We start from the raw sequence: 12927 nt of genomic DNA on the forward strand, positions 1-12927 counted from the left end.
AACATGCCTTCATTCTCCATTAGTCTGTCACTTATTGTATATTTTTGAGATGATTGCTTTATTTCATTGTTTTCTCAAATCTGTCTCTTGCTAAACATGTTCCAATGATAAAACCTTTCTGAAAATCGAAACGATCACCTGTATTTCCCTATGAGTGATTTGACTAAGGAGCCCGAGAGAAGAGTACAGCATTTATCTAATACCGGGGATTTGTGATCATACAGTATAACATTACATTTGCATGCCTTACGTCAGTGTTATTATTATTAGCCATATGGTGCAAGGAAGCCTGAGGCTTATGCTGCACCAGCCAAAAAAAAACTGATGATGTTACCAACAGCAAATTCAAAATGGGAAGCATTCAAGGAACTAATCTTGGAAGCTACCAGGCTTTACATACCAACCAAGAAATATTGTTCAAGGTTCAGGCCTAAATGGTTGTCAGATGAACTAATGAGACATATGGCAGAGAAGAAAAATGCATGGGATACATACAAATTAATGGGTGACGTGGAAGCCTATGATAGATATAAGTTGGTCTGTAACCAAGTCACAAAGGAGATTAGGCAGGCAAAGGCAGATTATGAGAAATCCTTGGCAAAGGATGCAAAGAAAAACAGAAAAGAGTTCTTTACCTATTTAAACTCAAGAAGGAAAGGGATGAATCAGATTGGTCCACTGGATGTTGATGGTTCAACAGTTGAGGATCCAGCTCAGGTGGCTAACAATCTAAACTAGTATTTTGCATCTACATTCACACATGAGGAGTTATTCAGGAAGGGGAATGTCGTAGGTGAAGTAAACATTGGCAGTGAGCTAGATGATTTTCTAATAACTGAGAGGAAAGTGGAGGAGAAATTGTTGAGGATAAACATAAAAAAGGCACCCGGGGTGGATGGGATCTATCCAGTTATATTAAAGGAGGCAGCAAAGGAAGTAAGCAAACCCCTAGCCATAATTATGAGAGCTTCTTTGGACACAGGGGAGGTACCCATGGACTGGAGATGTGCAAATGTAACCCCAATTCACAAAGGAGGATCAAAGGCTGACACAAGTAATTATAGACCTGTTAGTTTAACTTCGGTTCCAGGAAAATTAATGGAGGCACTGGTTAAAGAAGCACTGCAGGATCATCTGGACAAGAATTCAGTTATAGCTCAGACACAGCATGGGTTTGTTAAGGGCAGGTCTTGTCTGACCAATTTGATTGGATACTATGATGTAGTCACAAAAGAACTGGATGCAGGGAATAACTTTGATATTATATATTTGGATCTTAGAAAGGCTTTTGATACTGTTGCGCATGGAAGACTGCTGCACAAATTGGAGAAGTGTGGCATTCGAGGCAAATTGCTGCTATGGATAAAGGGATGGTTGAGTGGCAGAAGACAGAGAGTGGTAATCAATGGACACTGCTCAACGTGGACTAATGTTATTAGTGGAGTTCCTCAGGGTTCAGTGTTGGGTCCATTGTTGTTTTCTGTATTTATAAATGATATTGATGATGGTGTATCAGGCTTAATGTCCAAGTTTGCAGACGATACAAAGGTTGGCAGGGTTGTTAAGGACACTACTGATACTATGCCGCTGCAACAGGATCTGGAAAGGTTGAGCAGATGGGCTGAGAGGTGGCAAATGAAGTTTAACATTGACAAATGTAAAGTACTACATATGGGAAACAGTAACCCCAGATCAACGTATCAACTCTGTGGTACTACGCTGACAGTGGTAGAGAATGAAAAGGACCTGGGGGTAATTGTGCAGGCAGATATGAAGTTCTCTGAGCAGTGCAGACGAGCTGCAAGAGTAGCTCATGGTGTCTTGTCAATGATATACAGGAATTTTTCTAGCAGGGACAGGGATGTGATTATTCCCTTGTATAAGGCATTGGTCAGGCCACACCTTGAGTACTGTATACAGGTCTGGAGGCCTCATTTCAAGAAGGATGTAGAGCTGCTGGAACGAGTACAGAGAAGGGCAACAAGATTAGTGAATGGAACAAAGGGTTGCTCTTACGAAGAAAGGCTTAAGTTTTGCAAATTACAGAGCCTAGAGACTAGGCATCGCCGAGGTGATCTGATAGAGGTGTACAAGGCTTTGAATGGCTTGAGCATGCTCAATGCCGATGGAATTCTTCCTCTTGCTCAGAATAATCACCTGAGAGGGCATAAATTCAAATTGAGGAAAGACGGATGTCGGATAGATGTGCGGAAATTCGCCTTTAGCCAGCGGGCAGTTGGTTTGTGGAATAGACTTCCATCGCTTGTTGTTGAAGTTGATAGCCTAAACAAATTTAAGGCTCAGCTGGACAGGTATTTCAAACGAATTGAGGGGTGAAATGGGAGTAGTGGTTGTTTTTTTTTTTTTTTTTTTTTTCTCTTTTTTTTCATGGCTGATGCTGAATAACCTTGCTTTCTTGCATCATATGCCTCTACTAATGCTAATGCTAATGCTAAATGTTTGTGAGAGAGAGAGAGAGAGAGAGAGAGAGAGAGAGAGAGAGAGAGAGAGAGAGAGAGAGAGAAGTAGAAGGAGAAGGAAATCACCAAGAAAGAGAAGAATGATGATATCCAGCTGAAGACCCTGTGTATGCGAAGCCCATACCCACCAGATGCGAGCCCCTGGGGTTAATTTTTTCTCAACCTTTTCGTTGCTGCGGCACTCTTTTCAAGACGTTAAAATTTTCCGGCACCCTTCTTAAGACGCAAAAATTTTGCGGCACACCTTTAAAGAAGTTAGAATTTTGCGAAACACTACGCACTACAATCGAAGGTGGTAACTGGGTGAAAAATTCTTACTGGGGAAAACAAATAGAATGTATCGGAGTTAAGAGTGTAATATTTAAAATCACACCAGTCTCTGGCCCACCGGGGTTTCTCCGGTAATTCTTATGACCAGTCCGCCCCTGAGTACAATCACTATTATACTCGTACAGTGGCGGACAAAAAAATTTGCATCATTTGTGAATTTTACAAATAATGTGTGTCGAGCTGCATTGTGGGTTTCAGAAATGTTCCAAATGCATTTGTTAGATGGGATATATACAATATCTTTGTAAATGAAATCCAATAAAAAGACTCCACCTGATACACCTAATTGCCATAAATATCATCCTAAAGGGTAAAATGCGTAATTAATGGAAATATGAGAAATCATGCAAACAGCGATCATGACAACCAAACATACATTTTATTGCATTTACGTGTACAAACTGAAATGACAAGTTAACATAATAGTATTACGTACTGTAAATCAGCAAAATGTGTCGTCAATATTTTGTTTTTCCTCCTCGAGCTGCAATTACAGCCTTACAGCGATCTGACAAAAGAGTTAATCAACTTCTGCTTATACGGTTGCCCAATTTCGTAGTACTACACCCTTACAATGCTCTCCTGCAGCTGAATCTTACTTGTTCGCTTCTTCTGAGCAATTTTAGACGACGTTATGTACTAGCAATTTTATGTACCAGCAATAGGGTTCAAATCTGACCTGTTGTCGGGCCAGTCCAACACTGTAATGCCAGCATTTCTCAGGTATATCTTAAGGGAGAAAAACGAGGGAAAACATTGGTGTAAGTATGTTTTAAGCCTTGTGAGACAAGAAGACAAACTCATTATTAAATCTAAATAACATAAAACTTACCAATTTTGCTGTTTGGCAAGGTGCTGAGTCCTGTTGAAAAATAAAGTTTTGGACGTCTGTGTGGTGATCCCTAAGGCACTCCTACAAGGTAGAAATGTAGGTTTCTGCATTCATCGTTCCATTAATAAACTTAATTCGCCCCGCCCCTTTGCCTGCTATGCATCCCAAGACCATTTGACTGAAGGGGAACTTTACAGTTGGTATTATGCAGTTAGGATGGTATGCCTCCGATTTTCGACTTCTGACATATAGCTTCCCATCCGAACCATGCAGGGTGAAATTCGATTCATCAGAAAAGATGACGGTGTCCCGTTGCTCTTTTGTCCATGAAACATGAGTTTAGCCCAAGCAAGTCGCTTCTTCCTCATTTGTTGGGTCAACAAATGCTTCTTCTTGGGCCGATAGGCATGCAGACCACATTCCGAAAGCCGTCTTTAGATAGTTCGTGCACTTGTTTCAACACCACAGGCCATCTCAAAGTCCAGTTTTAGATCAGGAGCACTAGCATGGCAATTACGAAGGCATAGCCGTTTAAAATATCGATCTTGAGAAGGCGTAATCACTCTCTTACAGCCTGATCCAAGTCTTCTCTTTACATCACCGGTTTCACGCTTTAATTTCAGCACCCGGGATACATTTGACTGGTGGCAGCCTATTTTATCAGCGATAGCACGCATAGAAAGCCTTCCTGGGACAGAGCAACAGCTACACTTCTTTTTCTTGGTGTCAACTAAACATATCGTTATTTTAAGGTAATGTTTGCATTATAAACTGAAAGAAGGCTTTTCCTATAGCTAGGTGGACGCTATCTAACTTCCTGTGCAAGTTTTGTCTATTTTATCAGGTATTTCCTTTACATATTATAAAGTTTGTCTCATTAGGCTTAGCATTCTGCTGACCGTATGCTAATACGTTATGTCACAGGTTGTTTCACCGTAAACGCAGTGATTAGGCTTAGCGTGTTCACTACTTGCTACTGCTTTAACACCAGTTATTGAGTCCGCTGATGTTAGTGAATCACTACCACATCCTGCAACATTCCAAAAGCTCAATCCTGACATAGAGGTGTAACCCTGATAATCCGAACTGTTCTCGATTCACCGGATTACACTAAAATGGAGGGAAAACAAGGTAAAAACGGCGATAACCAGTTGCAGAGGAAGAAGGACGATCCTGTCATCATTTACTTGCAGGAGGAGGGGGAGGACATCCCATCCGGGCTCACCCCAATGAAGCGGAAAAACCTCAAGGAAAATGTCCCAATACCTGAACGGGAAATGTGCTCCAAGACGGAGAACAGGGAGCTGCCAGAAACTACTTCGCTGCAAAAGAACACCAATGAGGACAAGCAGCAGGACTCATCCCTCGACTCTGCCCTACCACAGGAAACTGTTTACGAGAAGACCCTCTTCCTTAAAACGGCATTAGAAAATATATTTAAGGAGAATTCAAACAGAGTGTCCTCCGGACTTAGATCTCAAATTGTGACAATTTTCCACAAGATGGAAACAATACTACATGACCAGTACCTTGAAAGTGAGCGAGCCACCACTCGACTTCATGCTTACATAGAATGCGGGGCAAGTAAAATGCCACAGCGCGCCCCGACATATTCTGAAGCGCTGAGGCATAAAGGCGCCACTGCTGCCGATACCATGACCACTACAACCACAAAATCAGCAACTAGGAAGACGCTGCTCCCCACCCCACATCTCGTACTACTCAAACCGACCAACTCAGATATGCTGAAAACAAGTGAAGTCAAAAAAAAGGTTATTGACTCGCTAACGCAGGAATTTAAAACAGCCAGAATCCTCTCCATACGGAAAACTAGAAACACTGGTGTGATAATCGAAACGGAAAATAAAGAAGACGCTAAATTGATTATCAACAACATCAAGATCCCTACACTCGGTCTCATGGCGGAAACTCCTAAAGAAAAAGGTCCCTCAGTCATCATATTTGGCGTAGACCCGAATCTGACTCCGGAGACAATCTGTAAAGAAATCTTCATGCGAAATCTGCAACAAGACTTCCCCGACGGAAACTACAAAAGTTTAGTAGTGCCCAAACATCAAACCAGGACCAGGGATGGCAGCTCGAACAACTGGTTAGTCGGATTGACCCCCTGAAGCGTGGAGAGTCATCACAAAACAAGAAAGGATCTACATATGCTGGAGCTCCCACCGCTTTAGGGAACACATCGCGGTGCCAAAATGCTTCCGATGTTGCCGATTCGGTCACACCACCCACACATGCGCCCAACAGGAACCAACCTGCGGACACTGTGCCGAGAAGGGGCACAACTATGCTAACTACCCGAACAAAGGAAAAGAACCAGCCTGCGCAAACTGCAAGTGGCAGAAGCTTCCCCACACGCACTCTGTTCGAGACAACAAATGCCCGGTATACGTAAAAGCAAGAAGTGCACAACAAATAAGAATAAATTATTTGAACTCTCCCTAAAAGGTACAATAACAACTGTATCAAATTTCTTCAACTGAATGCGCAGCGGGCTATTGCCGTAGCTGGTCAAATTAGACAAAAAGCTGAAGAAGAGAACCTGGACATCCTTCTGCTGCAGGAGCCCTACACCTGCGCGGGTGCTGTCCGGGGTTACCCACTCAGCTACAAAATTGTTCAGGTAGAGGGACCCACCCCCTGGGCTGCGGTGGCTGTCAAGAATCCCGACATAACTGTGACAAGAATAACACACCTGTGCTTGGAGTGGGCGGCCTGCGCTCACATTGTTACTCCACTGGGAGAGCTATATATCATCTCTCTGTACTGCCGCCCAGGAGCAGACATCCAACCAGCCATCCAATACCTAAATCAAGTACAAACAGAACTTGTGGGTTCTAGGATCCTCGTATCTGCGGACCTAAACTGTCGATCGCCATTGTGGCATAGTGAGACTCCCGAACGTCGAGGAACTAGGAATGGCCAATATATGGAGGAATTCCTGGCTAACAGCAGCTTCGTTGTCCTAAATCGACCAAACAATCTCCCCACATTTAGTTCCACTCTCTGGGAGGTCACTATAGATGCAACAATGGCTACCAGATCCCTTGCTGGGCACCTAAATGATTAGAAGGTACAGGAAGACTGGACCTCCTCAGACCATAGGGCTATCACCTTCACGATGCACAGATCGCTTCACCGGGCTCCAACAAACAGTTACAAACTCAACAGATATGCCATTGATAAGGCCAACTGGAACAACTTTAAAGAAGCCATAATTAGGAACACAGAGAACCTGTCTTCCAATAACCTCCACAACCAAACCCCCGATCAACACCAGCGTGCTGTCACTAATGCCATCCTACAAGCAGCGGACCAGTCGATCCGGAGAAGGGCCCCCCCCCCCCGGCCAGGCGCTGTGCCGTGGTGGTCGCAGGAACTTGAGCTACTTAGGAGAAATATGAACAGGAAAAGACGTGCCTTCCAAAGAGCCAGACGGTCCTGGCCTCCTCCTGAGGTTGAACCCCTCAGACAACAATACAGGGAGGCCAGGAATAACTACACTGCGATGATCAGGCAGCGGAAAAAACTGTCCTGGGAGCATCTGGTTTCCACAGTCGGCAATACAGACCCATGGAGCATCATATATAGAATAACCACAAACAAGTTACCAAGGGGAGAGGTTACGCCCTCCACCATCACCCCACAAGGCACCATGACAAAAAACTGGCACGACACCGTCAACAACATTCTCAATGCCACCTTCAAACCCATCGAAGAGGACAACACACCTCAACAGCATCAGCTGTGCCACGCCAATAAAACCTTCCAATCGGCCCGAGTGGAACAACCATTCACTCTGCAAGATTTACAAACTGCCATACAAAAAATAAAAAACAAAAGAACCCCAGGACTGGACATGCTTGAACCAGAACTGGTAAAAAAGGTGACAGAGTATGTCCCGAACTTGCTGTTAGACTTATATAACCACTGTCTTCGTCAGGGCTGGTTCCCCTCGGACTGGAAGGTAGCCAGCATAAAATTAATCATAAAAAACCCATCAAAGCAGCAACATATACCGGAGTCCTACCGACCTATATCCCTCCTGTCTGTACTCAGCAAAGTCCTGGAACAACTTCTTAGACAGAGGCTTGAAGTACATTACACCGCAGCAAATTTAACAACAGACAAACAATTTGGATTCAAAACGGGGAAATCCCCTCTGGATGCACTAGAATATATCATGAATGCCGCGTCAAACTGCCAACGAAAGTACCTTCTTCTCATCTCTGTGGACTTTGCAGGGGCGTTCGACGCCCTCTGGTGGCAGAGCATCCTCGCAAGACTAAGAGCTGCCAACCTGCCATCAAACCTATATGGATGCATTCAGAGCTACCTGAACAATAGGAAGGTCCTAGTGCAGGCTCCCTACTGCAAGGTTGAACGTCAGGTACACAGGGGCTGCCCTCAGGGCTCTGTACTGGGTCCCCTCCTTTGGAACTACGTGCTGGATGAGTTCCTCTCCCTGGAACTGGGGGGTGTGCAAGCGCTCGCATACGCAGATGACCTCTCCCTAATCCTCTCTGCTGATTCAAGAGCACAACTGGAAACGCTTGCCAACTCAGCACTTTCTACACTAAGAGAGTGGACCGAAACTCATCACCTTAATATCTCTGCCACCAAAACCCAATCTATCCTACTAAAGGGATATCTAACTCCTACCAGACCACCACAGATAAAAATCTACAACAGAACGATCAAGTTGGCCACAGAACTCAAGTACCTAGGAGTGATCATGGACTGAAATTTATCATTTACACCCCACTTAAAATACATCCAGAAGAAAATGAAAAACTATGCTGCCATGCTTGCCAGGATTACCGCCGCGACTGGGGGCTGAAAAGAAGAACCCTTGCAATACTTTACAAAGCAGCCATCATCCCTGCGATTGCATATGCTTCTGGTGTCTGGCACCATAAGGCCTCTACGGCGGTAAATCGTCGGCTACTCAACATCATTCACCGACCGATTTTATTAACCCTCACCAGAGCGTGCCGCACTGTATCTACTCATGCGCTGCAAGTACTCACTGGGACTCTCCCTCTTGATCTTGAAGTGATTCGCCTAGGCATGTTACAGCAGCTTAGACGCGGAAATCCAACTACCTTCCAGGATCACACCACAGACCCAACTGCAAATCGGACAGTGCAGAAGAAAAGACTCCAGATCTATTTGGGATCGATATGGCAGCAGCGCTGGACGACCTCCACAAAAGGGGAAGTCACGCGGAGGTTCCTCCCCGATCTACAACAAATATACCCACAGTATCCGGTATGGCTTTGCCCTGGATTGTACAGCACGTATCTCCTAACAGGACATGGAGCGATCCGCCACAAATTACACCTTCTCGGACTCGAAAACAACCCAATGTGTGCATGTGGCTCTGTGGAGACCTGGGGATACCAGATGTATGACTGCGAATTTTATGAAGATCTTCGTGTTGAATTAATCATCCAAGTGCGCCTTAATCCCAAAAACCGGGAACACTACTTACTGGAAGATGAAGCCTCATATATAGCGTTCACCAAGTTTGCCCAGAACCTGTATGCTAGACGCTTGACCATTCCTCTGCCTGCAAACTTCGAATAGATGTGTCAAACAAAGCTTCTCAGAGACCCCCAACCAGATGTCAGGTTTGACTGCTTGATCCTTCATGCAAGACAAAACTGGAACTCTTATGAGAAGTGAGAAAACTCCACTTCCCAGAACACTGACTACCGGACGGGACAACAGTCCCATGAATGACTCCCAACTGTGACATTTTGCAAAACCTGTTCAGCCAAACCAACATTGAATCGCCTCTGCTGGGCCTCAAGTTTTTCTGGATAGTGCGGACCTGACCCTGCGGTCTGGTTTGCTCTCACCCATGCACACAGGCCACATTGGCAACCTGAGCCAGCTCTCTTGTCTGGCTCACTGTCTCACCTCTTCCTGGCAGGCTGGGGAGGGGACAGTAAACTGTCCCCTCCCCACCCTGCCACCCTATTTCTTCCCTCTGGTGGGGCATGGGCATGCCCCACTGTAAACTGGAGTTTCCTTCCCTTTTTTTTTCTGGCTCCATATTTCTGTCTATTTGCCCCCCAGTCTTCAGCCTTCACCCCACTCTATCTGATAGCAACGTGAACACGCCCCATACAATCTAAAATCACCAATCTAAATTAATTTTGCCCAACATTTTGGACTTATAGCGCTCCCCGCGACGCGTACGCGATTTTTTTTTTTTTTTTAAGGTCCTAGCCACTGAAATCTTAGGAAATTAAGTGGCAGGACCTGCCAGAGTGAACTATATACTAGTGAGTACCTGGTCTGCCTCCACGGGGCTAAAGTGGGACAATGTCGGGCCTCAGTAGGGGTCTGGCGGCTAAATGACCAGATGAACAACGGTACAAGGCATCAAATATATACAAAGTCCATACACTTTTAAATCTCTGGCTTTTCCAGTCAACTGGTTCACCCACAATGTAAACTACGCGGAGATGGGGGAAACCCCTGGTGCCGCTTGACCCTAAACACGCTTTACACTTTACACTTTAAACATATCGAGCCATGCTTACACCTCCGCAAAACAGGATACTAATGAGCGTGTATACCCTTCCAACGCCGTATTTATAGAAACGGCTGATGCAATACCTTTCAATTACTGTCTGATGCAACAGAAGCGTTATCTGACGCAATACCTTTGTTTTGAGACAAACAAAATGACTGTAATCAAACAATATCTTATACGTTTCACTACAAATATTACTTTTTTTAAGGAGTTGCAGTTTTTTTGTCCGCCACCGCATATTCACAAACTGGAAGTTATTTCTGTTGGGTATATTTAATAATACACTTATTATTTGTTTTAAATGCTTTTAATATCTCTTTTTTGAACATATATGAATTACATGAAATTTAAAAGAAATTTTTTGAACATACATGAAAATTCAAAGAAAATATGTAAAAAAATTAACATAATTATATAAAAATAAACAAAAATACAATTATAACATTTTAATCAGTGAGAAACGGTTTGGTTTGATGGGAGGCACACAGTTTTTTAATAACCGGATTTATTGTGGATAGGCTTACTCTCAGCCCCCTCTTCTATCGACTTTAGTCTCTCTCTCTCTCTCTCTCTCTCTCTCTCTAATCTCATTTAAAGCATAAAACCCTGTTTCTGTCAAGTAGGAAGTGGAAAACGGCAATAAAATTCTAATTTCGGAAGGCGATCGGATCGGCGTAGCGTAAATAAACGAATTTTTTTGGTTGAATTAATTTTTATTATAAAACTCGGATTATTATTTTTTTAAATTTCTATTTACGAATGGCAGATTGTCTGAACATATTGCCATTCGTACTGCAAACAACAGTTATGAATCAGATGAAACCACAGAACCTTTCACATTGGAAGAATTATCAGCAGTTCTCCAAAATATTAACATCCAAAAATGTCCGGGATTAGATCTCATCGAATACAGTTTCATCCTCCGTCTCCACAAACTTCGGCCGCAGTATATAATCTTACTGTACAACAAATGTCTTCAGGAGGGATGTTTTCCTGTGGACTGGAAGATCTCGCTACTGAGACTAATTAAGAAGCAGCACAAAAACCCTACTGACCCGCGCTCTCACCGTCCAATTGCGCTACTTGCAAACTTTGGCAAAATACTGGAGCGGCTAATGGCGCTCTGGACCACAGCTCTCTTTCAAGCACAGAATCTGCTCTCCCCCCTGCCAGTATGGATTCACTCCAGGACAATCCTGTGAGGAGGCGCTCTTCGATCTAGTTCTGCACGTAGAAAACTCCGAAGCAAAATTTGAACTTGCCATCTTCATTGACTTCGAGGGCGCGTTTGACATTGTCTGGTGGGGCAGCGCTCTGGCACGCCTATGGACAGCCTCCTGTTTCAGCCATCTCTATAAACTTTTCCAAAGCTACTTTTCGGATAGAACAGTAATTCTAAAGTCAAAATACCACCACGTCTTCGGGCTAATCACCTGGGGGGTGCCCTCAGGGCTCAGTCCTGGGACCTCTCGTGTGGAACATGATCCTACAAGACTGGCTATCCCGCTCCTTTGCCAATATCAAGATTGCTGCTTTTGCGGACGACTTACCATAGTGGTGTCCGGCCGCTCTCGCAAAGCCATAGAAGACAATGCTAATCGGGTCCTTGACGACCACTGTTCCTGGGCTGCACTAAATAACTACGGATAAATCCAAGCAAGACTAAAATGATGCTGTTTAAAAATAAGCTGGACCTCTGGTGGCCTCCGTAAGTTAAAGTCTCTGGGGTACAACTTCCCATTGTCACACAGACCACTGTGCTAGGGGTGGTTCTGGATCATACATTAAGCTTTCACCCCCACATCATCCATCTCAGGTCCAAAGTGAAAAAATTTTTAGGCTCAATCATCAGAATCACCAGGAACGAATGGAGCCTGTCCAAGCGGTCGCTTCAGCTGTACTATACAGCCGTCTTCCTTCCGATCGTGTCGTATGCTGCAGGTGCTTGGTTCCGTCGAGCTAGATTGGTAAACATGATAGGCAAATTAGGCTCTACACAACAGACAATGCTTCTGGCTACCTATAGGGCATATAGGACAGTATCCACTGCTGCTATCCAGGTCTTAGCTGGGACCCTTCCACTGGACATGTATACATTTGTATAACTTTCCATGGCCTGACCTTTAGAATCGGCGCCTCCGTAGCCAGGTGGGAAGGAGCAGCAGTGCGTAGCACACGCTTCTTGATTAGACCGGGGTTCGAGCCCATCACCACCAAATACGGAGGATGCAGGAAGGTCATGGAATGACCACCGCATATCCCGGAGCAATATGGCCTTAGTTGCTAATGCTCCTAAAAAACAAATAACAAACAAACAAACAAACCTTTAGAATCAACAAGAAAATTCCGACCAAGATCTTGGACATTGAGCTAAACCTGGACACTGCCCCTAAGGCAGAGAAAACACGCTGTTATAATGAGATGATAAACATCTGGCAGACACGATGGGACACTTCCACCAAGGGAGCAGTTACAAAGAGATTCCTGCAGGATGTGACTTTTCCCTCCTATAAATCAGCGTGGAAGTGGCTCTGTCTAACTCTTGATACCCTTGAAACATCTAATACCCATAGATGTTTGCTACTGCGGGGCCAAGGAGAATTGGTTCCACCTTCTCTTCGAGTGCGCTTTCTACGTGGACCTGAGGCAAGACCTAGCAAATACCATCCCTCTCACTGAAAATCAACTGGACATTCTGTTACAGACACCACAGAACC

The sequence above is a fragment of the Mastigoproctus giganteus genome, chromosome 3 (assembly GCF_048544385.1).
Source record: "Mastigoproctus giganteus isolate SK-2022 chromosome 3, ASM4854438v1, whole genome shotgun sequence".
Classification (NCBI taxonomy): domain Eukaryota; kingdom Metazoa; phylum Arthropoda; class Arachnida; order Uropygi; family Thelyphonidae; genus Mastigoproctus; species Mastigoproctus giganteus.